The sequence below is a fragment of the Rhinichthys klamathensis genome, unplaced genomic scaffold (assembly GCF_029890125.1).
Source record: "Rhinichthys klamathensis goyatoka isolate OS25496 unplaced genomic scaffold, OSU_Roscu_1.1 h1tg000406l_1, whole genome shotgun sequence".
Classification (NCBI taxonomy): domain Eukaryota; kingdom Metazoa; phylum Chordata; class Actinopteri; order Cypriniformes; family Leuciscidae; genus Rhinichthys; species Rhinichthys klamathensis.
The window spans coordinates 1,961,375-1,989,087 of record NW_026606907.1 but is presented as its reverse complement, the minus strand read 5'-3'; the positions used below and the strand labels follow the sequence as shown (position 1 = coordinate 1,989,087).

At 40.6% G+C, this 27,713-nt stretch overlaps 1 protein-coding gene across 1 annotated transcript in view; it reads right to left on the bottom strand.

The window, feature by feature from the left end:
• Positions 1–27,713, bottom strand: part of ankrd11 (ankyrin repeat domain 11) — a 178,526-nt gene that overhangs the window by 116,631 nt on the left and 34,182 nt on the right. Inside the window, exon 2 of the mRNA XM_056234790.1 lies at positions 13,327–13,408. The gene's annotated coding sequence lies outside the window, so the exon portion shown is untranslated. The remainder of the gene's footprint in view (positions 1–13,326; positions 13,409–27,713) is intronic.

The window sequence follows — 27,713 nt, the reverse complement described above, 5'->3', positions numbered from 1 at the left end:
TATATTTTACATGAACAAAAATGTCCTGAGTTCTATTTGTTTATATTTTTTAATTGGACCAGAGCTAACATGATGTATTTTTATTACCTACTGTTATCAAAGATTAAAATATACTGTAACAAAAAAGCACTTAACAGTATCAAATTGGAGGATAGAGAGTCAGTAATGTATAATAATAAGATTAAACATTCAATTTTCAGTTAAAGGCATGTCATTATTGAATTCAGAGATGCCATTGTCTAGCTGTTTAGTTTAATTAATATCTGTGTAATCAAATTGATGATAATCGCTAATGAAGGAAAATTGCAGAATTAAATAATAATTTTTGATTAAAGTTAAATAGGCACCAGTTAATTTACATTTGGCCACAGTTACAATATTTACTTGTCTAAGATTCCTCAGTCAGATTATGTTAACTTTAAGAATTAAAACGAGACAACACAGACACTTATCAACAACAATACTAGGCCATCTTGGTTAATGTTTCAGAAAAGTTCAAATGAGAAGAGTTACAGTGTTTCCTTGAGGATTTTTTTTAGCAGTGGGGGCAGGTCTGTCCAAACAACAAACACCCCTGATGCTGAGCATCTGCTGCTAAATAGTAACCTACCCCTGGAGCCTGTTCCTTAAGTCTGTTTTCACCTATACAATAATTTAAAAAAATGAGTGATGTGAGGGATTATTGATAGTCAAACAATTTGTTGGGTGCCCGCAGCCCGCTCGCGTGTCCGCGCTATTCTCCGACATGCCCGCTCGCGGTGTGTAGCTCGTGTCCGCGCTATTCTCCGACATGCCCGCTCGCGGTGTGTAGCTCGTGTCCGCGCTATTCTCCGACATGCCCGCTCGCGGTGTGTAGCTCGTGTCCGCGCTATTCTCCGACATGCCCGCTCGCGGTGTGTAGCTCGTGTCCGCGCTATTCTCCGACATGCCCGCTCGCGGTGTGTAGCTCGTGTCCGGGCTATTCTCTGACATGCCCGCTCGCGGTGTGTAGCTCGTGTCCGGGCTATTCTCCGACATGCCCGCTCGCGGTGTGTAGCTCGTGTCCGGGCTATTCTCTGACATGCCCGCTCGCGGTGTGTAGCTCGTGTCCGGGCTATTCTCTGACATGCCCGCTCGCGGTGTGTAGCTCGTGTCCGGGCTATTCTCCGACATGCCCGCTCGCGGTGTGTTTTTTACGCGTGTCCGGGCTATTCTCCGACATGCCCGCTCGCGGTGTGTTTTTTACGCGTGTCCGCGCTATTCTCCGACATGCCCGCTCGCGGTGTGTAGCTCGTGTCCGGGCTATTCTCCGACATGCCCGCTCGCGGTGTGTAGCTCGTGTCCGCGCTATTCTCCGACATGCCCGCTCGCGGTGTGTAGCTCGTGTCCGCGCTATTCTCCGACATGCCCGCTCGCGGTGTGTAGCTCGTGTCCGGGCTATTCTCCGACATGCCCGCTCGCGGTGTGTAGCTCGTGTCCGGGCTATTCTCCGACATGCCCGCTCGCGGTGTGTTTTTTACGCGTGTCCGGGCTATTCTCCGACATGCCCGCTCGCGGTGTGTTTTTTACGCGTGTCCGCGCTATTCTCCGACATGCCCGCTCGCGGTGTGTAGCTCGTGTCCGGGCTATTCTCCGACATGCCCGCTCGCGGTGTGTTTTTTACGCGTGTCCGCGCTATTCTCCGGACATGCCCGCTCGCGGTGTGTAGCTCGTGTCCGGGCTATTCTCCGACATGCCCGCTCGCGGTGTGTTTTTTACGCGTGTCCGCGCTATTCTCCGACATGCCCGCTCGCGGTGTGTAGCTCGTGTCCGGGCTATTCTCCGACATGCCCGCTCGCGGTGTGTTTTTTACGCGTGTCCGCGCTATTCTCCGACATGCCCGCTCGCGGTGTGTAGCTCGTGTCCGGGCTATTCTCCGACATGCCCGCTCGCGGTGTGTAGCTCGTGTCCGGGCTATTCTCCGACATGCCCGCTCGCGGTGTGTTTTTTACGCGTGTCCGGGCTATTCTCCGACATGCCCGCTCGCGGTGTGTTTTTTACGCGTGTCCGCGCTATTCTCCGACATGCCCGCTCGCGGTGTGTAGCTCGTGTCCGGGCTATTCTCCGACATGCCCGCTCGCGGTGTGTTTTTTACGCGTGTCCGGGCTATTCTCCGACATGCCCGCTCGCGGTGTGTTTTTTACGCGTGTCCGCGCTATTCTCCGACATGCCCGCTCGCGGTGTGTAGCTCGTGTCCGGGCTATTCTCCGACATGCCCGCTCGCGGTGTGTAGCTCGTGTCCGGGCTATTCTCCGACATGCCCGCTCGCGGTGTGTTTTTTACGCGTGTCCGCGCTATTCTCCGACATGCCCGCTCGCGGTGTGTAGCTCGTGTCCGGGCTATTCTCCGACATGCCCGCTCGCGGTGTGTTTTTTACGCGTGTCCGCGCTATTCTCCGACATGCCCGCTCGCGGTGTGTAGCTCGTGTCCGGGCTATTCTCCGACATGCCCGCTCGCGGTGTGTAGCTCGTGTCCGGGCTATTCTCCGACATGCCCGCTCGCGGTGTGTTTTTTACGAGTGTCCGGGCTATTCTCCGACATGCCCGCTCGCGGTGTGTTTTTTACGCGTGTCCGCGCTATTCTCTGACATGCCCGCTCGCGGTGTGTAGCTCGTGTCCGCGCTATTCTCCGACATGCCCGCTCGCGGTGTGTAGCTCGTGTCCGGGCTATTCTCCGACATGCCCGCTCGCGGTGTGTAGCTCGTGTCCGGGCTATTCTCCGACATGCCCGCTCGCGGTGTGTTTTTTACGCGTGTCCGCGCTATTCTCCGACATGCCCGCTCGCGGTGTGTAGCTCGTGTCCGGGCTATTCTCCGACATGCCCGCTCGCGGTGTGTTTTTTACGAGTGTCCGGGCTATTCTCCGACATGCCCGCTCGCGGTGTGTTTTTTACGCGTGTCCGCGCTATTCTCCGACATGCCCGCTCGCGGTGTGTAGCTCGTGTCCGGGCTATTCTCCGACATGCCCGCTCGCGGTGTGTTTTTTACGCGTGTCCGGGCTATTCTCCGACATGCCCGCTCGCGGTGTGTTTTTTACGCGTGTCCGCGCTATTCTCCGACATGCCCGCTCGCGGTGTTCTTTATCAATCAACCAAAGCCGGTCGCGGGGGCGCCACCCTCGCAATCTTTCCATTCACTTCACTTTTGCTATTTAACCAGAGCGAATGAGACGAGTGCGTCACGTGTGGTGTTTGTCAACGCGCCTTTTGAGAGAAGTGAAAGTGACTGCTCGGCTAGTATCGATACTTCGGGAAATTAGTATTGGTACCGTTCAGATATTTCAGTATCGATATTTATCGAAATATCGATATTTTTGACAACACTAGCGCCTTGCCAGTTTAAATTTGACGAGCGCACACGCCTAAACGCAGCTAGCGGTCACAGCGCGTGCACTAAACTAAATTCTCTTTATAGTCTAATTCCATTTAAAGTGTCAAAAACACAAGGTTCACATAAACAGCTGGTTTTGTCTTAAGTGAATGTAAACATCTGTAAGAAATCGTGTGTGTGTATCAGTATATTCCAGATCCCTGCATTACTGTAGTTCTTAAAGTGACAGCAATCTGTATTACCCCTTTTCCACCAAAGCATTTTGAGAGCCGGTTCGGAGCCGGTGCCTACTAGGGCTGTCACTTTTGTGAAAAAATCCGGTTCGGATTTTTGAGACACAAGTGTTCATTGAATCGATTGTAAAATCGATTTTCCGTGGCTAAAGACGTTTCCATTTTCAACACCAAATACAGGCAAATCCACGGACACCTAACAGGCATTAGGACGAGCGTAAAGAGGGCGCTTGAGACGCTCAAGTCAGCAATATTTCTGATGATTTATTGGCGTGAAGTTTCGTGCACAATGACAAACAGGTGTGCAACATTCAGGGATTGAGATTAACACCCTCCAACTCGCCAAATGCGGGTAAAAGTGAACTTTGGCGGGAAACGCTGTCAAATCACGAGCCAATCGGGCGTGTTTTTGTGTTTACTCACTTTGCTGGGGAAGATCATGTAAGACAAATCTGCGCGGATTTAGCGCAAATACACAACTCGTGAGTCCTCATGATATATTAGATACAGCGTATTGGACAAAATCTGTGCACTTCTGGCTTACTTGAACACACACACACACACACACACACACACGTCACTACGCAACAAATAATTGCACGCTTGTTCACTTGCATTGAAGCAATAGCGAATATTAAAAAGCATTTGGTTAACAGAAAAGACATTGTTACTTTCCACCATTCTACATGTTCTGTGTACTGTATTGATCTGTCCACCTAAAACACATTTAAAAAAAAAAAAAAAAAAAAAAAAAAAAGGCCGTTAAAATCGATTCCCCATTTTCGTTTTCGAAACTTGTGTTGGTTGGTCCGATCGATTGTGCTATCGATTTTCAAACGTAAAGTGACAGCCCTAGTGCCTACTCGCGAACCAGTTCTGTGTGTTTCGACAGCCAAAGAACCGGTTCTCTGACAGGAAAATTGCTTCCAAAGCGGCACCAACTCTTTCCTGGACTAGAACTGTTCTTTTACCACGTCATGCTTACGTCGGGGGTAACGTTGTAATTGTTATGCTTGAAGTTGGCGCAAGCGTTTCTGGGAAAGCTAAGACGTATAGCGACGTACACAGTGACGTAACGACGTAACCGCTGGGCTCTCTAGTCAGTGGGAAAAAAACAGGTTCTGAGAAGGTTCGCAAGTTGAACCAGCACCAGATCTGAACCAGTTCTTTTTTGGTGGAAACGAGGTAAATAAGAATCAGTATAAGTTTCATTCACACAGTGAAGAATATGCAGTTTTATTATTTCATTTGATGATTCAGTTTCAGGCACAGGCATGAAGTCTCTGTCCATACAGTCGAGTTCAGTTCAGTCGAGTAGCCTGACATAACGATAGTAGCCTACAGTGCGCTCTGATAACAAATGTAAATTTCAGTATTGGGAAAAACTTCATATATGTTTTGTTTTTAATATTATTTTTGAATTAATTTGTTTACAATTTTAATAACCAACATGTTATCGGATTTTATTTTGTTCGTTTTAACTCCCCTTTAATATTCACAGACACGGGTCCATATCTTCTTTGACACTCCGCATTATACAGTAAACCACATTTTATGATTAGAATTCAAGATTACGTTTGTTTTTCACATTGCGGAAATCATATGGCCATAAAGTATGCAAAAAAACAGATTCAAGTGCTTGAACACATTAAAATGTCTTCAACAGAAAGAACATGTTATGATAACATCGGCTATGGCGTCCTTTGTGTGTCCTGGTTTTGGTTTATAAATTGTGGCGTAATTTCAGAAAGCAATAAAATAAAATAAAGGCTTATTTAGCTAAAAGTGTTTGCATTCATATGTTGAGAATGCTCAAGGCCTAGGCTAACGCCAGTTAGCAAGCACCGGTCGGACCATAAGCTTTGACAGAACACGCCACATGCTGATTAATGCAACATTTGACAATATTTACACAACAGGACACTGGACATTTGAAGTAACAAGCAGCCTCTCACCCAATTTCTTGTTTTCACATGGAATTATCACAGTGAGCAAAGGTCAGCACCTCTAATGAGAGAAGAAAACGGCATGCATGCACACTGAAGGGTTGTAAACAAGAACAGTCCACCCCAAGAGTGCTGTTGGCTTGAGACCAGATGAGGGACACTTGATAGGAAGGTCACTGAGCTCGGTGTTGGCAAAGCCCAAGCAGGCCAGGATGGGTTCGATGCCCGGTGCTGGGCTTTCATGTCACAGGCCTATTGAACAGTCTCAGCCCTTTCACAGGAGTTCAGATATCGGAGAAAAATTTTAACAGCACTATTTCCTGAAATCAGAGCCGGTCTAACATAAACAATGAGAAAACAAGGTCAGATGCTGACGAACAAGTTCTCATCTCACGGAGCAGCTCCTCTGCAATTAAAGCTCTCAAATACGGTGTAAAAATTAATTGACAAAAACACACACAAGAAAAAAAAAAAACATTAAATACAAGAAAGATCTGAGATGCTTTCTCTTCAACTTCATCATGAGAAACTTGAACTTGAAGCACAAGTTATTCGATTTTTATGAAAAAAATTATTTGGATTACCATGCATTGATTAATTATTCACAATAATACCAGAACAGTACATTGACGCCTATTGTGATTGATTTTATGTTTACACTCGTGTTGTAAACGTAGTGAATTCTGTTGTCAATCCCAAAATCAAACCGTGAGAAGAAACTCAGATCAGGAAATACTGTAAATCAGACGCAGAAGCAGCATTTTAACAGCACAGTCATCGTGATTCAGTCAGTGAGAGTGATATGGCATGTAGAGGAGGAGAAAGAAATGCAAGGAAGCAGGGGGAAAACCAAAACGTCACTGAGGAATGAAAAGGAGGGGGTGCGGAGAGCAGGAGTGCATACACACAAGCTCAGATTTATGCTTGTTCTTTTCCTTTTCAGGAAGTAACGATTCTACAATTGTGACATTTCAGATATACGAGTCTTTATAAACTCAGAGTAGTGTTGTCAAAAATATTGATATTTCGATTTACACTACCGTTCAAAAGTTTGGGGTCAGTGAGAATTTTATTTTTATTTTTTTGGAGGAAAGAAATCAATACTTTTATTTATCAAGGACAGTAAAGACATTTATAATGTTACAAAAGTCTTTTGAACTTCCTATTCATCAAAGAATCCTAAAAACAAAACAAAAAAAACTGTACAACTGACAGGACCAACAACTGTTTCAACATTGATAATAATAATAAATGTTTCTTGAGCATCAAATCCTCATATTATACTGATTTGTGAAGGATCATTTGACACTGAAGACACTGACACTGGTGATGCTGAAAATTCAGCTTTGATCACAGGAATAAATTACACTTTACTATATATTCACACAGAAAACAGCTGATTTACACTGGAATAATATTTAATACTATAACTGATTTTTGTTGTATTTTTTATCAAATAAGCGCAGCCATGGTTAGCAGAAGAGAATTCTTTTAAAAGTATTTAAAATCGTACCGATCCCAAACTTTTGAACGGTAGTGTATATATCGATACTGAAATATCTGAAACGGCTTCAATACTCCTTTTCTGTAGGTATCATTATCGATAAATGATACCTCTAGTTGCTCACTTCTCACTCGATTTACAATTTGACACACCCGCCTCCTCTCACTCACTGGTCTTATAGACTCCGGTTGAATAGTACTTTTATTGCACATAATTTTAGACATTAATGCAGGTTTCCGCTCACACCACACTAGGGTTAGGCCGATAGACGATGCCATTGTCCATCGCGATGGCTGACAGACGTCACGATGTTGAGTCGGCACTAATAAAGAGAACATGTAACATTATCTGACCTGAGAAACTGATTTGCCATGATAAATGCTGGATGGGAACCCGTTTATTAGCTCTCTGCACACATGCACAAACTTAAAGCCTCTACTCTACGGCCAGCTTTGTGCATTTCATACTCTTCCTATATTAGAAAAGGGACATTGACTTCCTCCATTGTACTTTCACTGTAAAGATAAAACATAACATATACAAAGAAACCAATTACTGCTCGCAGATTGAGTTGAAAGGGCGTCTATGGAAAACAATGCAACTTCTCCGTGTTCTTTAATCACCGTGCCGGAGACCCATGCAGCTGAACCAGCATGCTAAAATCATGACTGCCCCGAGGCACCATGGGAGGGCTCTTTGGCTCAGATTAGAACATAAAAATCTAATTTGTTCCATTGGGTTTTGTAGTTCATTGGGCCTCTTGTCTGTCAAGTGGGCTTAGTGTTTATTTGATGCGATGTAAATGCATAGCACGGCATCACGGTCTGAAGCTCGAGACCTGTAGCGACTCAACTAGGCCTGAGGGAAACACCTAAAAATTTGCTTTCTTTTTAGGGCTGCACCACAAAAACAAGACATATTGTGGAGATAAAACTATATGACTTGAATCATGAGTCACAGAGTATCAACAAACCAGGTGGTTGCATGAAAAAAAAGAAGATGGCCATCTAGTTTTAGTTTTGATTTGTGTGCTAAAATTAGACCAAGGACAAAACACTGGTCGAGCAACATTTTGTGCACGATGATTTGACATACCAAAAATCCCACCACAGTACCCATATGATTTGTTCCTCGTCTTAACTTCCCGATAGCCATGAGAGACCCATAATAATGAGTCTCTTAGAGATTTTATTATCTCTCTCAGCGTGGGACATAAGCAGAAGGACAAACGCCAGCTCTATAGTCTTGGCAGCACATCCCTCTAGATACAAGCGTCTCTTCATTTACTAAATGGACACGTCCGTTCCATTGCCAAAAGAGAAGGGAGATGAATGATGAGACAAGTGAAGAGTTTAAAGCTGCATTTCCTTGCACATAAGTGCTACATGCAATCTGGAGGAAGAGGACCACACCCACAACCACAACCAACCTACAGCACTTCCTCTGAACCTGTGCTCTGAACACGTTCTCAGCGTGTTTGGTCTAAACTGAGTATATTACAGCATTGAGCTGATTTGGAGAGACTGAATTAAATGAAATGCAATGCAATGCAACCAATTAGAAACCAGAGCAATGACTGCCAGGATCCACAGTGCATCCCAAATCATGCTGAAAACAGTATGCTAAAAGTACCCAGATGGTATACTATTTCCGGTGGATTTGTGAAGTGTGAATACATGCATGGTTTTTGCATGCTAAAACTGCTCAAAACCCCCTTGTGCAACAGTAGAGGAATTGTAGAAATTAGAAATGAAGGCAATGCATTCAGCTAGATGCAAATGCTAGCATGCAAACTCAAATACAATGAATACTACCACACTGTCAAACTACATAGCACATATAATTAACTTTTTTCCAGCCTAAAGGTGCAGTCACATTTGCAGCAGATATTCGTATAAAATTGAAAAGGTTCATTGTCAATAACATTGCGATGTATGAAGCACTTCTCACTTATCTTCACTTTTAAAACAAGCAGCATTCTGTGGGTCAGCACAGCAAATTCACTAGCCTGGTTAAAACCAGACCATTCTCAGTTGTAAGTGAGTTATGGTCTGGCAAAGCGTCATAGACAAATCATTTCCAGAGGGGCGTCACCAACGGACGTCGCGGATAGACCTAAACCCAATCAGAGCGATGAAGGAGATGACGTATGCAGAGCGGCGGAGAAACATCTCCGAGTGTTGTTCTTTGCTCGGTTTTTAACTAAAAGGAAACGTTCAAATCGCTTAAAACAGACGCGATAGCTGATTCGAACGAGTGATGTTCGACGGCGGCATCCATCTTTGTAATGTAAGCTACAAAATCTGCTTCAAAATCCCAGCGCTGTCGTCATCGTGTAAAGCCGCCCCAACGCTTCTGATTGGTGCCGCCATTTCGGCGGATTGGAAATGGGCTTGAATGAGCTCTTTGCCAGACTAACTTTCAGAGCAAATCTAAATTTGCCGGAAGTTGTCTGGATTTTCCCAGGCTACAAATTCACGCGACCAACTTGAAAATGAGTTTGCCCTCATAAGAAACTCCTATTGCAATTATTGGATATCACTCGTAAACTTTTGCAGAGCAATGGTAAATGTGATCGCACCTTTATTCTTGCCTCATTTGTACATGTATTATCTTTGTCAAAGTCTATCAGCGTTTTCTCACTCGCATGTGGATATTATTGTTTTTCTCAACGTGAAACAATATAAACACGATAACCATATGCTGACTCGTGTGTACGTTCTGTACGCTAATTGGCGCAGTCTGCTTTATTAGCAACGTTTTTTTCCCCGTTCGCGCTGCTTGAGCTTAAATGCTTTTGTTCTTTATATTTTTTGTTTATACATATTGTTTAATGTTTTCAACTAAAAGAAAACGTTAGGATATAACGGAAGCTTGTTGTGTATATTGCCTAATCGTAAGCTTGTTGGTGAAAAACTGAAACTTACGTTAAATGTCATTTAAATAAACGATAATTTCGATTTTATGAGCCCAAATATTCGAATACAATTTTTTTTTTAAAATGCCCATCCCTAATTAGTCCAAACCCTGGCAAAGTTGAAATGTGTTCTAAGCAAAACAAAGCTGCTTTCTCATCAGTATGCAGATTGCAGTCATAAAATACCCATCTTTAATGTGTCAATACAGCGAACACAGCAACCAACTCAGATTCAAATCAGCCTCATCCTGCACTGCATGTGTTACAGGCCCGCTAATGCAGAAAGACTTCTCATTTCTGCTTGCTATTGACTCATATTAGCACCAGCGCAAGACTCAACGGTTACACTTTATTTTATCTTTGTTACAGTGTAATTACACATTTAAGTACTGAGTAATATTAAGCAACTACTCTAGGGTTAGGGTAGGATTAGGATTTGGTTGAGGGTTAGTTGCATGTAATTTACTGTTATTACTATGGTACATATGTAACAAAGGACACTGTAAAGTAAAGTGTTACCGACTCAACCACTAGAAAAGTGACAAAATGCAGAGAAGGCCCAATTGCTTCTGTCCAAGTCGCAAACCCAAATTGTCTTTCACAGGAAGAGCCCGATTGCTACTCTAATCTCTGTGCTCGCATACGAGCATGTGTACGTTAATGATGCAAGCTTTCTGCTCTCTAACCACAGAGCTGAGCCTGTTCGAAGCACACAGACTCTTTCAATACCACATTAACATGTGGGCCGCCAAGAGGGGAAAGGAGGAGGTGGAGTAACCTGGGAACAAAGCCTCTATAGTTGTCTCAAGCCTGGCTATGAGAGTTATGTAATTTGACTGGCAAGGCTGCATTTCCCCACTGGAGTTTTGCAGACTAATCTCACTGAGGGACGGAGCTGCTCTAGAAAGAGGCGAGGACATAAACGTGCTTGTAATGAGCAGCTTTCATCTGTAGCGGTGCCAAACGCCGTTGCAGTCGGCAGATAATGCTGCAAAGATGATCAGATCTTTGGTACGTGGTGCACAGGGTTCAAGGGGAAATGGAGGTAGAAAGGGCCGAAGCAAGAGCCTATGCTTACCCATAAGCATCGCGGTGGATTTAGAGCGGTTAAAAATAAAATCTGATTCTGATTTACTGCTCTGGGTGCCTGGAAACCATGTGACTGGCATCACATGAGAAGTGGAAGGGGTTGGGACACACACACACACACAGCGCGCTGCCGGCATAATGAGCTTTGTGATCAGTCTTGGTTTCTACTGACGGTAAGCAGATATGGTCTGATTTCAAGAGGTAAACACCAGAAGAACTCTGAGCTCCACAGGGACAAAGAAAATGGAGGAAATTATCAGTGTTTCCGAGGGTTAAAACGGATCTTGACTGCTGTTTATATCTGTAGCAGTCTGTCAGCCTGTATGCCAAGCAGAAACAGCATTCACTTCGGTGGCAGTATCATGCTACGTACAAAACTTCAAGGAACAAAACTAAAATTCGTTCGAAAATCTGAAAGCGTTTAGTGTGGAATCGATATGAAACCATCCGAACAGAGATACACAAGTTGTTATTCACTAATGCTCTTCCCATCCACTACTGTTTATTTTATATTCAGATATGGCAGTGTCAAATATACCACTGGTTGCATACATTTTGAAAGGGAGAGCTGTGGTGGATGTGATCATCTGTAAATAATGGACGATGCATCGATGAAAAACTATCGATGTCATGTATCAATAAAACACAGACAAAATTTTACGTTTTTTACTCTACTTTGACACTCATATTAGCCACGCCTGCATGATGCAATGACCATCTACCGCTCTACTCATTTCCGTCAAATGGTGCATTCTCTATTAAACCGTACAAGCACCAGTTGATCGCGATACGGCAACCCAGCAGTCCTGTCAATCATCAACGACGGGCAAAAAACAAACACAGACAACTAGACATGGGTCGATATACGGTAATACAATACATCACGATAATGAGCATGCATGGAATTGTAAAATACAGTGAATTATTATTTATTATGCATTTCAATGATACTTTTCCATCAACTGGTTAAAATGTCCAACACCGCATTCAATCTCTGACAGCTGATGGCGCTTCTTGAACAGCGAAACTGCAGCGTTACACTTGCAATACCCCCGTAAACACAGCAGCTACGCTACTTTCTGCTTCTGAACTATTTAAATGTTTAACAGCCATTCATATTTTTGTAATCATAGTGGTGTTTATCACAACACCAAATACTTTCATTCATTGTTCATCATTTTTACATTTTAATCTGGACTACAACATGCTAGATGAAATGCCCTTGTCCGGTAACACTTTACAGTAAAGCTCCATTAGTTAACATTGGTTAATTCATTAGTTAACAATATCGTGATAATACCATATACCGTGATAAAAGATTCGGCAATTATCATGAAAATGTGATACCGTCACATGCCTACAGCCAACATATTCTCTCCTATCGGACTCAAGTCATGTGGAGCAAAGACAAACTTTTCTAGACTGTTGTCATTGCAGATCTCATTGCACAAGCCAATGATGATTGATTTATTGTGTGATTATATCACTAAAAGTTCAACAAAGTTACATAAAGGTAGGAATGTAACGCACAGGTAAAATCTGTCGCATTGGGCACTTAATAGCATTTGTCCCAAATAATATGTTAATTTACTAATTGTGTTCTACAGAGGAAGGTCTTGGTTTGAACGATGAGCAAGTGATGAAAACTAAAAATTGTAATTTTAAGCATTTCTTAGAACACAGCAGCAATATTGCCTGTGCTATGCTAGCTTTCATGGTGGAAAGTAAAGACAGTCTCTATATAGGCTCATAGGCTGATTACTGATGAAGAAGCATGGTCACATGAGCTGCGTGCTGGAGAGGGAAGCAGTGCAAGCAGTGACCCATTTAAACAACAGCCTCTATGCACACATAACAGAGAGAAGGCAAATCCACACTCAAAAACCCTTAACAAAAGCGGTGGCAGGCAGGGCCCAGGCATGCAATAAGCCCTGCTCTTAATACACACATTCCAGAGCTGAGCCGTACACCTGCCTGTTGGTACTAGCATCGGCGCCGACAAACTCACATTCACATTTAAAACCTGCGTGTTCAAACATATACACTATTTAACCAAAAGAGTTCAAAGCCCATAGTCAGTATTCCCAAACTAGCTATGAGATAAAAACAATATCTCAAGATAATCCAGAATAAACATCCCAATGCAGCCAAAGTCACTGCCATTGACACACAGATATTTCAGCATCAGTTGCGTTTACTCATAACCAACGGTTGCACCAAAAACGAGGAACTAGCCAATAACAGTCAAACCATCACTATTAGCCGCAACAAGAAAGAAAGATGGGATTTACCGATTCCATGGCCGTCTTCAGATGGGAAAGGTTAAAATCCAGCTAAAAATGCTGAAGATGTGGCTGTGAAGTCCAAGGAATCCTGCGGAAGCAAAATGAAAGATTTATTAGTCTCCTGAATATTGATGTTTCACCTAATATAAAATTATTTTTTTTTAAATCAAAATGCAGATTCATTTCACTGTAGGGGTGTAACAATATATCGTGTCTCAATATATATCGCAATACAAAAATGTAACAACATGTATAGTGGATAGTTCACCCAAAATAAAAAATTACTGTGAGAAAAAATTCCAGAGTTTTAGTGTCAGAACTACATTAAACTACTAAATATAATGTTGAATATAATGTATAATAATGCAATGGGGGAATATTCGTGGGTCCTGATAATGCCACATTTCTTAAGTTACCAGTAAAAAGTGTCCAACATTATTTTAAATATATCTAGTCAGTGAAAGAGTGCAGCATATTCGTCTATAATTCTGTATTTTCAGCTTCAGAATCATGAATATTGTTATTCTGGTGTCTCTATTGTCCTGTGCTTTGGGTTTCAGCACCAAGTCCAAGAATATTCATTTACACACACAATGTAATATCAAATTCAGCATTTTAAATCAACAATACATTTTTTGTGAACCTTTTATCGTATCTCTGAGTATCGCAATAATATCGTATTGTGAGTATCGTGATATGTATCGAATCGTGGCATGAGGGAATCGTTACACCCCTATTTTACTGTATTCCTTTATTCCAGAACTCAGAGCGTGAAATGCCAGATCAAGCCAAACACACACACAAGGAAAAGAACAGAGGTTTCACCCTAGTGTTTTGGCGTCAGCGGTCCAGCTCAGCATTTATGGGGAACTGGTTTATCACGATTTCGGGGGACAGTTGGTGTACTAGGATACAATGGACACATTCCTACGTTGCTGTCACCCAATCCCACATGCTACATGCTAACAGCTGCAACAAGAGTGTGGTATTCAAGGCTTGACTGCAATGTCTACTGTACCATTATCAGTCAGCTGTATCCCATAACTGACTGGAAAGCTTAATATTATGAGACTAACACAAAAGTTGCTAAAAAATTTAAAGCTCAGTCAAAAATGCCCCTTTTGAGAATTTAATAGTGATGCACAAAATATAGTTGAGCTTACTGGTATTGGTGGTGTTTCTTTTACCACTTATCGTATTGGTCTGATATAACTCAGAAGTTAGCATCACCCTGGTTCCCTCAACAAAAACCCAATAGGATTTTTTTGATTGGCTTTTGGATTATTGCAAAAAATAAGTTCTTTGACCAACAAAAGATTCTTACATGTTTTTGTTCATTATAATCTTCACAAATAAACAACATTTATGAATTTAAAGTCTAAACACAGAAGGACAAAGCTAAAAGTAGGCTATAAACGAACCACACCATGGTTGCGTAACCATCACTATGCTTCCGACAACTTGAGTCTTTTTTTTAAAAACATTAATAATTAGCAAGAACATGAGTAATATAAACACAATGAGACTGTAAAAGCGGACTAGTGAGTAGATGAGTTTTTCTGATCACTATCATGACGTTTAATGTCAGAAACCACCTTTTTCAAGACAAGAAAAAGCTTTAAAAATACACACAAGGGGATATCACTGATGTCACATCGTAGAATAAAACACAAATATCTTGAGCTTGTTAACCACAGACCTTAAACAAAAAACCACTGACTTCCAGGCAAAAAATAGCAAGTTAGATCAAATGGCTTTGGTTTGGACCAAATACAATGTGGACGGTTTTGTTTTTTTGGTGTGGTTCACACTGCCCTTTTTGCAAGTGAACCAAAATTTGTAAAACAAAAAAACAAAAACAAACAAAAAAAACACGTGTGCTAAGGTCATCCATTCACTGGACAGAAATTCAAGCCGTACCAGACCGAGTCCACCTCTTCAGCAGGGTCTCGTTATAGTAGTTTGGTCCACACCCGAGTGCGATTGCTGTATTCACACCTGTCCAAAAGATTCGCACGGGGGGAAACGTACTTGAGTTCGATTCAATCGAACCAAACAAGACAGGTGTGAATACACACACCCTTAGAAAAACACTACAGTAGCTCTTACAAATTCACACAATTAGAGGGATCATTAATGATTGTACCAAAAACATTGGGCAACAAGTTATCATCTTATGCAAAAGGTACAAAATTCGACCAGCTGACTATAAACGAGCACTGGGTCCGGTCACTTTGAGGACAGGAGAGTCCACATTAAGGGCAGTCCTCACTCAGATGGGGTGTCTGGGAGGACCAGACCGGATTCTCTCAACAGGAATGTGCCAGATTGGATTAATCCTGAGTGGAGAGAACTCCCTCTTAATGGGGCTTCAAAATGAGACCGTAATCTTACCAAGAAAATCCTCTGAACACAGAGAACAAGAGTAGCTTGTGCCGCTCAAACTGGCCATGGTTAAACAAGTCATTTAGGAAAAACAAGATATTTAAAAACACAGAAAAAAGTCACTGAAGTGTGGAACAGAAGTTTAAGTCTCCCAGACCAGTTTACTGTGTTTATTTGGTGATGGTGAATCAGTCTCTCTTGTTCTCTCCTGTCCTGATCAGAGTCTTGCTTTGTTGACCCTAAAAGGAAACTCGAGGCCTAAGGAGAGCTTTTAAAGCCCTTTAAAATCACCAGTCAAATGGGCTGTTTATAAGGGGATGATTTCACAACGCTTTCACAAAGGAAAGAAACTTTTCTGCAGAGGAACAGACCTGCCAAGCTTGCCACATCCTGACCATCAGGCTATGATGAACAACCAAAAAACAGGGAAAGCCTAAGCTTAAAAATATGCTGAAGCCCAGCCAAGCATGCTCAACATTATTAACAGAAAAGAGACGGGGACTAATTTAAAGGCAAGATTTAATTAAAAATGGTCCCTCTTGAACATTTCATATGTGAATGTTATTCCAAAGATGTTCACAATCAATTATCAAAATAAAGATTTATTTTAATTAGGATGAACGAGAAGTAGTGGCTGACTTAGTTTGATTTCTGTGGATTAATTTGCATTTATTAATTGTTAACCACAAGGCTAGTAAATGTGCACTAAAAGTAAATGAGCTCAATTTTGATTTCATGCGGACAATATCCACAACAGCCTCTTCTGCAATGTTTTAGCAAACTCTCATTCAGTCAGTCATGATGGGTAAAACCAAGTCCACACTAAAAAGACATTTTTATGTATATGATTTGTGAAACTTACAGCATTTTGCCTTCAGATCTTTAAGCAGTGTTTAATGAACATTTTATTTTCCTTTTCCCTGTAGTCCACTTACAATGTTTACAAAAAAAAAAAAATTAATCACTCGTGCAATGATCAACAGCACTTTGCTCCATTTACTTGAAGTCGGGTCAAATATATTTTGTGCTCCCCATCCTTCAACAACAGCTTCTTAGCAAAGCCTAAATTACTCTGTAATAACACGTTCATAAAACACTGATATATGGCATAAAAAAGGTACCTTAAAACTATCCATTTGTTTGCAACATTGGGATCTTTTGAAAGTAAGTGCATGTTTAGGGCCCTATGAAATCCATTTTATTTTTTCCCAAATTCCGTTTTTTCCGTTTTAATTTTTGGGAATTCATTTTTTTTTTACCCTTTACTGTTATTTTAGTCATAAAAAGAGTGTGCTTTTAAAGTAAATGATTAAAATGTATAGAAATAAAATAGGAATGACCTTAAATTACAGACATTTACTCAGTAGCCTTTTCAGGACAAATACTGCATGATGCCACATGACACTGCACTCTTCGAGTAACAACAAAATATGGTTATGAGCTTTAAACTGTCCAGTAAAATAAATTATATTAGTTTAAATAAAAGTCACACTCTGTCTCTCTCTCGCCCAGTGTCGCTCGCAGAGTTCGCTTCGCTTTTGTCCAGTCCGGCGCTTCATAGACAAGACGCGGTGTGTGTGTGTGTGTGTGTATGTGAGAGAGACGCATGAGTGATAGAGAGACGGAGGGAGAGTGGGGAAAGGAAATACAACGGAAAGAATACGCTGCGTGTTTTATGTAGCGTAAAAAAATGAACGAAACGCAATATGTGGCGGCCGGAGTTGATTTTGTGGCCGCGAATTAGTCTATGTGTGGAAACACTGCATAAAAGTCACGTGCGAACTGCTCGGCTCGGTACTGAGGGCTTATAGCGTCGAGTTTCTTAACTTTTTCGACGAGGAAAGCAGAGCCGTGGAGAGCCGCTTCGCCATGCTTTCATTGTTTTGATGCCGTCATTGGAGCTGAAATGACGGGAGGGGTTGTGTCGCCAGATTTGCTTCCCCCGGTCTGCATTTTCACCAGACATACGTTCTTCTCCCACACAAAAACAGAATTTCAATCCAAATATGTAAAATTCCACGAAATTCCGCGTTAACACTAGCCTGGTTAAAACCAGACCATTCTCAGTTGTAAGTGAGTTATGGTCTGGCAAAGCGTCATAGACAAATCATTTCCAGAGGGGCGTCACCAACGGACGTCGCGGATAGACCTAAACCCAATCAGAGCGATGAAGGAGATGACGTATGCAGAGCGGCGGAGAAACATCTCCGAGTGTTGTTCTTTGCTCGGTTTTTAACAAAAAGGAAACGTTCAAATCGCTTAAAATAGACGCGATAGCTGATTCGAACGAGTGATGTTCGATGGCGGCATCCATCTTTGTAATCTAAGCTACAAAATCTGCTTCAAAATCCCAGCGCTGTCGTCATCGTGTAAAGCCGCCCCAACGCTTCTGATTGGTGCCGCGATTTCGACGGATTGGAAATGAGCTTGAATGAGCTCTTTGCCAGACTAACTTTCAGAGCAAATCTAAATTTGCCGGAAGTTGTCTGGGTTTTCCCAGGCTACGTTAACACTAGATTCCGCGTTAATTTGCCAATTCCGTAATTCCGTCCGCGATTCCGTGATTGCGGAAATTATAGGGCCCTACATGTCGAACGGCAAGTGCCACACAACCAGGAACCAGCACAAGATTGGGTGACCACAGAGTTACTGCCGTTTTTGCAGCTTCACTTCATTTACCTCCAAACTGGGCCCAGTCCAAAAAGATTCAAGTAAGTTTCATAGTACAGGGCTTTCCTGCCGGTGCGACTAAATTGTTAGAGGTCACACTGGTGTTACCACCGTGTTGCCCAACTGATAAAAGCTGCCATTTCTGTTGCATATTAGAAACATCTAATGGCAAACAAAACGAAACCGGGCTACTCAGTTTATCAGCTTGGAGAAATACTTGAATAGAAAAGGGTTACTCGTGGGCCAATATTTGATCATGCGACACCGTTACTACACAGCACTGGGAGATCCAGTGGGAAGCATTCAAATTCAGCACCGAATTCTGTTGTAAACCACAGATATCAGATCAAACAGCGCTGATGTGGACTGTAAACCAGGAGAAACATTGTGCCATGAACAAACAAGTCAAAGGACTTTCAATCCAAAAATAACCAACATTCAACATGGATTTAATATAGCAACGCTAACTGTAACCATGGTATTGTGGCAGATAGTCAAAAATAATATTTAATTCTTCGTATAACCTTTTAAGAGTGAAATTCAAGCACTTTTTAAGGGCTTTCAAGAGCTTCACACTTTTTCCATCACTTTAAAGCTCTAAATATGATCCAATTTTAATGTTTTTTGTAAAACTAAAGGTTTAAAGATGAAGGAAAACTAAAACTTTGTGGCAAACAAACACTTATAATAAAAAAAGACATGAAATTACCAGTATAACCAGTAGATGGCGGCCGAGGAGCACTTAATGACTTACTTTTTTTCCATATATTAGGGAGTGGAAATGACTAGGAAGTCACAACATATCGTGAAAAACAAAACAAAACATTCCACCTTTTCTAACCTTTATAGTAACCTATATAATGGTTGTAACCTTTTATAGCCTCTGAAGCTGTCGGTCAGTTTAGTTTGATACTAAGGAAGAACAATGGTACATTTAATAAGAGTAGAATATATTGGAGCCCTGTAGTATATTGTTACTTTATTTCAAAATCAAGGTAAATTTGACTAAAAGAGTCTAGCACATTCATTCAAACAACAATTAGTATCCTAATAAGAAACTCAAGTTCTCAACAAAACAAACTAACCAGCAATTACAAATTACAAATAAATTGCAGACCATTCAATTCAATAAAAAACGGGTTCAGATGATATACCCAAGCATCGGTTCTTAGTAGGGGTGTAACGATACACAGCTCACAATACGAATCACGATATTTAGAACAAAATTAAAAAAATTAAACTGAAATTCAAATAACAGATTTATTTCCAAACCATTAACAATTTACAATAACTTAGTTGTACATACAAGTTCATAAAGAATCTACAATATTTCAAGAATTATTTGAACCTTAACAATTGACTAGGTGTGAATTTTAAAATGAAATTAGAATTTGGAAAGTTTAAAATTAAAAAGTTGGACAGTATAAAAATATCCATGATTCTGAACCTGAGAAACAGATATGAAATACTATGCATAGACTATAAATAATGTAAGTCAATAATGCCCATTTTTTTACATTTGGCATTATCAGGAACAAAAACAACCTCAATTCTGTATATTCAATTGAATTCAAGTTTATTTGTATAGACCTTTTTTAACAATATATATTGTTTCAAAGCAGCTTTACAGAAAGTGCTTGTTTAAAAGTAGGAAGCATTCTGTAATCAGCCAGAGATATGTGTGTCAAAGTACATATGGCAGTAATATAGGCTACAGCTATAAGATAATGCATGCGGTTAGTTAGCGTCATTTATTCAGTTAAGCAGACAGAAATATGACCCAGGCACGTGACATTCACCCACAAAGGGTGAAGCAGAGGGAGAAGAAAACGTGAGAGAAACCACTGTTAAATCTGAGGTGGTCTAGAGTCCATTGGTAGATCTGATGGAAATTGCTGCCAGAAGGCCTCAAAGCACACATCTGACCAGATAAACACACGGAGACATGTCTGCCAACATGCTTTCGACAGCAATCTAACTCAAGATCACCAAAACCATTCCCACATGCAGTCAGCAGCTCTACAGAGAACGCATTTCCTGCACTCAAAGCCACAATGCATGTTTGATGTGCTTTTGGAGATGAAATGTCTCTTGAGAAAAGGACGAAAATTGTCCCACATCACGTTACATTTAAAGCACTTCAACCACAAGCATTGCATGGAAGGATCATCAACAACTAGGGGTGTATCGATACCCTCATGTCACGACTCGATACTGAACTCACGATACGATATTATTGCGAAACGATATTATTAATAATCGAAATAAATTTGATGTTTGTGGGTGTAAATGAATAGGCAAACCCAAAGCACAGGACAATAGAGACACCAGAATAACAATATTCATGCTTCAGAAGCTGAAAATACAGAATTATTTTAGACGAATATGCTGCACTCTTTCACTGACTAGATATATAATATAATGTCGGCCACTTTTTACTGATAACTTCAGAAATTTGGCATTATCAGGACCCACGAATATTCCCCCATAGCATTATTATACATTATAGTCAACATTATATAGTAGTTTAATGTAGTTGTACTCTGAAAACTGGAATTTGTTCCTCACACAGCAATGTTCATTTTGGGTGAACTATCCACAATACATGTTGTTGCATTTTTGTATTGCGATATATTGTGACACGTAGTGTTGTCAAAATATTCGGTACCAAGTCGGTACAAAAAAAAATTAAACGTCACGGTACCAAGTACCGATGGTACCGAGTACCCGGTCAAACCCGGTTCTGGACGCGCATGCATGCACGAAGGGCGTGAAGTTGCGTCCCCTTCATGAAAGCGCTGAGACATGGCGACCGGCGGCGCTGCTGATGTGGTGGCTGTAAATCCACTTGTTGATAAGAAAGGAGGAAAGAGCCATGTGTGGAAATTAGTGTTGTCAAAGTACCGGTACTGTAGTACCGGGTATATTCGGTAGACTATTTAAATATTAACCCTGCATGTTCTGCTTGTCTCTGTGTGAATGAATGGCGCAGACGCGCGGTTTCATTTAACGTTACCTCAAACACACACACACACACTGAAGCACGACGTGACGCTCGCGCTGTTTTCAGTCTCTGCTGCCTCACGATATGATGACATGATTCATGATTCAATTCATCTCCGTCCAGAGCCACTCTGAGAGTCACTTTATGAGCATTTTACCGTTTCATTTGAGAAAAGCTATCGTCATATACTCGCACAGAAACTCAAAGGTCTTCACGGCAACCCGTCAAAATAAAAGTTCGGTTTAACTTAAAGAAAGTGACAGAAATAATTATATTAGGCTACTGTACAACTTTTTCATTTCTCAATATTTTCGTTTAAACAGCATGTAGCCTTCAATGGTTTCATAAATTTACCGTCATAAATAATAAAGTCATTTTTCAAATAGTTAAATAAATAAATAAAAGATTTTGCTGTGGTACCGAAATTGGTACCGAGAACCGTAAAATTTTAATGGTATCGGTACCGACTACTGGAATTTTGGTACCGTGACATCCATATATTGTTACAACCCTATCAACAACTGAAACTACACATAGGCAGAGAACTAGATAAGAAGGGAGCGGTTTTACATGTGCATCTGCATCTGCATTGGTGGATGGGAAAAAATTTGCATTGTTTTGGTCCAGGTTGTTGTTGTTGGTCCATGCCTGTGGCTTTTGTGAGCATGTAGACCTATATGGGGCAATGGGCATTGTGGGATTAAGGAGGAGACGAGTGCTTTAATGCAAGCCTGAGGGCACAGCCATCCTTTATCCCACCTCTCTTCTGTTTGCGGCCCGTTCTCTCTGTGCCGTTCCCCAGGGCATCGGATTACAGGAAGAGCCATTATTTCCACAATTCAGTCAGCTCCATTTATGTGGGAAATCAGGCCGCGGGAGCTCCCTTCCCCCCCACCCGCCCTTTGCCACAAAGTGCCTCTCTTGTCAGATAACACTGCCTCTCTTATCTCACTACATGTCTGACTGCGGCCATGATGCCCTGTCTGAATACTGAAGACAAAGCAGAACGCACACAATCACTGGGAATCTGTGGACAGCAGTGGACACACTGAAGATATGAAAAGACAAGCTGGTTTTGTACACCTAGCTTTTTCAGGGAATCCGGGAGCTGAATATACAGGCAAACCAAAAATTATTCAGACACCAGATATCAATTTTGATATTTATTTACTGGTGGGTGCAGGACACTATAGTTCATTTATGTAAGTGAGGAGAGCAAAAGTAAATAGACAAATTATACCCAAAACATTTTCATACAGTGACTACCAGTAAAATTATGCAGACACTTTGATCTGACCATGTTTTACTGTTTTTTCTTTAATTGCTAATGCGATCTTTTTACACCACAGACTGAACAACATTAAGCATTGCTTGGTAATTTGTTGTCCTAAATTGGTATTATCTAATTGTGTAGTTAAATTTAACAGCTGACAGATATTCAACATAATTCATTTGTGAGACAGTCTAACAGAAGGACGGACAAAACCTGTGAAATATCAACTGAGTGTCATTTTTTATTACCATTTTCTAAAATATAGCGAACTGTGATAATGTGAGAAATGTTGAAGGTGTTTGAATAAATGTTGGTTTGACTATATAATGTCTGGAGTCAAATTGACCCCAAAGCAACATTGACATCTCTGAAAAATATGCTAATTGTATTTAGTAGAAGAATTGCCTGTATATATTTGTACCCAATCAATGACGTCTGGGATATCTTCAAGTATTCAATGATGAAATATATGACTTGAAAAATAGCCTTTTATTCGTCTGAATGACACAAAATGCAAAGCAATGCAGGCGCATTTTGAAATGTTTTAACTAATCTAGGACTGTAACTAACCATTATTTTGGTAATCAAGTAATCGATCGATTATTTTAATGATTAATCGGATATTTAAGTGAACAATAGTCTTTAAAAATAAATAAAATAAATAAATATATATATATATAACACCAAGGCAATAATAATTGTTTCAAATGAAGTATCAAAAGCAAGTAATAATATTGTTTTATTGAACAACACTGTTAAAATCCATAGTGTAATATACATAACAAACAATCAAGTAAAAAAGCCTGGGGATTGTTGTTACACTTTACAGCATGATAAAATCCTTGTTTAATATTGGCCAAAGAACATTTAATTAAAATATCCACTTAATATTATACTTCTTTACAATAGAAATGCTACAGCCACTGTAATTTCTTGAACAAGAACATGTGGACATCAAAACATGCAAACTTTAATTTGAAGGGTTAAAAAAGGATTAAACTTTTATTTTGAAGACGATCTGCATATTTAGAAACATATACTGATGTATTTTCCTGTGTTGTCGTAGGTTTATAAAATGATTTCCATTACTAATCTGGAGAAATGGCACGTTGCCTTCCCAGATGAACGTTAAGCAATTCAAACTCACAGCATATGCAGAGAAATGAAAACAGTGCATATTTATTTCATTATCATATGCAGTAAAAGACAGAACAATATAATGCACGCACTGTAAAGGTTTTGCCACAAACTCAACTCTGTCATGCTGATATCACGAGACCTTTCCACCTCTACAAGAAACATCGTCACCTTTTAATACAGAGAGATCTCATCATCACACCCCTAGCATGAGGCTTTTCTAGCGTCTCTAATCTGCGTTTGAAAGCCGACATAGTTCATAATGACGCAAGCAAAGTCTGGCATCAAGTATCAGCAACAGCAGTTTATTGCAATAACTTAGCAAGGCAAATTATCCTATCTGTCCCAAGCACCGTAGAGGAACCTGACACTATCTCCTAAGCAAGAGGAAGAGCCAGGGACTGTGAAAAGCCATGTAATAAAGTAGCAAAACTGATCTCAGCTCCTCCTCAATGACATCTACATTATTGATCAGGTTGGCTTCTGTAGGATCCACTCCATCTCCCATCCACCGGCACAGAACCATGAGGTATACCACTATAGACACCATCCCAACTTCTATTACGTAGCTGTAGTAGGATGTTAACCCTTTAGAACCGGCTGTGTCGTCGCCGACACAGACAAGCAAGCTGTATTCATTGTACTAGGGATGCACGATATAGGATTTTGGCCGATATTCGATATGCCGATATTTTCAAACTAATTTTGCCCGATACCGATATCGATATATTTGTTTGTTTGTTTTTAATGCAAAAAAAGCTTATTAAAGCTTCTATTAATGTTCTCAGTCAAGAGCAGTGAGTGATTTCCTCTGTGTTTTGTTGTTTTATTAACATTAACGGGATAGTTCTCCCAAAAATTTAAATTGTCATTATTTACTCTCTCAAGTTTCTTTCTTCTGTTGAAATTATAAAAGTTATTTGGAAGAATGTGGCTAACCAAACAGTTGCTGTACTCCAGTGACTTCCATAGTATATTTAAGCACAAGAAAGAAATGAATCCAGGTTTGAAACAACATTAGATAGACAGAATTTTTATTTCTGGGTGCAGTATCTCTTTAAAGACAAGCGGCAGAATATTATTACTGTCTCTTTAAGAACTGCACGCGAGTAACGCGACGCGTCTAATATACACGCATTTGACAAGCAGATTTTCTCTGTTTGCTTTCACTTTAGACATAACCAACTTTGTTTATGTAAACCTTGTGTGTATTTGACAGTATCAGCGCAATAAGACTCGAAAGATTAGTCCAGTATGCAGGCGCTGTGACAGGCTTTTAGTTCCTGTGAGCGTCGCGTGTACGCGCTCAGAAAAGCGGATGTTAGAACAGCGCATCAGCACGTGAATGACATGTTTACCTAGCAAGACTTTGACGCACATGCAAACAATGAACTTTTGTGAATTGCAGTGTCCCGTGAGTGTAACTCTACCTCTGCGTTTACATGTGATGTGAATGTACGTCGCGTTGTACAGTATGTTGAGATGAAGGCGCCAGAATTGAACTGATAGAATGCACGATACTATGATTTTTCTTCAAAAGCAGATCGTGGAGATATTTTAATCGTCCACGATCAAAAACCGTGAGACGCACACCCCTAGTTGGAAGTTTAAGTTGCTGGCGCTCATGCTTCGTTCACGGTCGTCACGTGCGCATAGGAAACACGCCACCCTATCGGCAAGTCTCATCGGCGGTAATATTCATATCGGCCGATGCCGATGATGGTCATTTTAAGCTTTTATCGGCCGATACCGATGTTGTCCCGATATCATCGTGCATCCCTACATTGTACCGTAACTCTTCAACCGTTCGCACTATCAAAACCATTCAAATTGCCCCTGACAATAGACAACATGCGCTTTTCGGCAATATACGGCTTATTATGGTAATTCCGTCAGCAAATGACAGCAGCTTTCTGGCAGAGCGGGAAGGAAGGATTTGAACAGAGATACGAAGCGCGGCAGGTTAGAGTGTTTTGGATTGCATAAAATAGTAAAAGAAACTAACAAATACATCGCGAAAGAAGTGGTAGACAGCAGAAGAGGGGATTGGGATGATTTTTAATGAAACTTGGGAGGCGGATGGCCGTTACTCTTTCACGTATATTTACATGTGGTGTATGCATGTGTATGTGTGCGTGCCTATGAATGGACGCATTTGTATGTGTGCGTGTATGAAAAAAAGTGTCCTAAATGAAAACTGTGCAACCCAATGTCACAAAAAAGACTTGTATCTGATGTATTATACTTCATTTTTCAACTTTAAAGTGTTTGTTCCTTTCGTTTGTGATTTTTCTGTTTTTTTTTTCTAAATAAAAATCAGAAAATGTATTCTCGTTTTTTAGATTTTTGGTCTATTTAAATTCTATTTACAAACTCACCACACACAATAATGGTCAATAACTGTAATTTGTTGAAAGCTAATCTTTTTCTGAAAAAGATGACACCTTGCACATGAAGATAGCACATTCTTTTAGAATTTTACAGTCAAAAAATCAAAATGTGTGAAAAACACCTATTTAGCTTCAGGTTCTAAAAGGTTAAGCTGTTGTGACTTTTGAATACTCGTGTGGCGTATGCATAGAGAATCTAATTCGATTTTTGGTCAAAATGATAGTCACTTTGAGTGAATGCAGGGCATGAAAGACGTTCAGGACTTTTTTTGATGGAATTGTCACTGATCAGAGGTTAGTAGTGCTAGTATTCACCAAAATGTATCATGTGTTTATTAGTCTTGCCAAAGCGATTTTAAATGGTTCAAGTGCAAAAATAAGATGCGCAAAAATAACTCCATAGTATTCGCATAGTCTGACATACGATTTCTGTCAAAGAAAGCTGCCTGTCACACAGTGCAAATACCAAATCAAGTTCTCTTTTGTGACTTATTGTCCTTGAACTGTCAAATGCACACAAAATGATACACAAGCACAGTCGGTCATATCATACATGAATGTAAACATTTTGGGTGAGGGTTAAATTTGCATCAATATATTGGATCCATGCATTATATCTTAAAGTGGCAGCAGCTTAATATACTTGCTGATGTGTATGTGCGTAATAGTAATCAAACAACAACAAAAAAAGAAAATCAGTAAGTGTTCTCAACTGAATAACTTCTGAATAATATCATTATCATAAAATATCACCAAACGGGTGTCATTGTGAGATTTGGATCATATCACCCACCCCTGGTTACATGTGTTTAGATTACTAAGTTAGTTACCTTACTGGTTGTTGTGAATACATTTTCCTTAAGACTGCCTGGTAACGAGTTCAGAAACAAGACAGCAATGGAAGATCCAGCCGCCATCTTTGATTTTTAATGGGAATGAAAGTGAGGCTGTGAGGGATAGACATACATCTCTTCAGTGGGTTGTACTGTAATTTAAATGTTTTTTTTTAATTATTATTCTGCTAATGAAACACATAAAAAATATCTTTCCAAGAAATTTCAGTAGACAAAAAACTATTTTTTTCCCCAAATTTTTTTAAGTAATCTAGGAGCTTTATACAGCTTTTCACAGCAGATGCCAATGAAAACATGGTAAGTATCCCTCACAGCCTCGCTTCCATATCTGTCACTGCTCTGAATAAGGTCTATTACAGGCCAAAAGAAAAAGAATAACTGAGTCTGAAATCGTGTACTGTCTGAGAAGGAACTAAATTTGATCTTACGTCACAACTTCACAAAAAGTATGTTCTATATAGTATGAATGAATGCATGTAGTATGAATGTAACATGAATGACATACTACATTTGCAGTGTTGACATCATCATGTGACCTCCTAGCGTTAGCAGCATCGCTTCACTGCCATTCATAAATCCTCAAAGTGTCCATCGTATGCACACTTTAGACTCTCGCCGGAAGTAGTAGGTCAACCGCGTGCATTTCGCCTACTGTTTTTTGAACACTAGGCAATATAGCA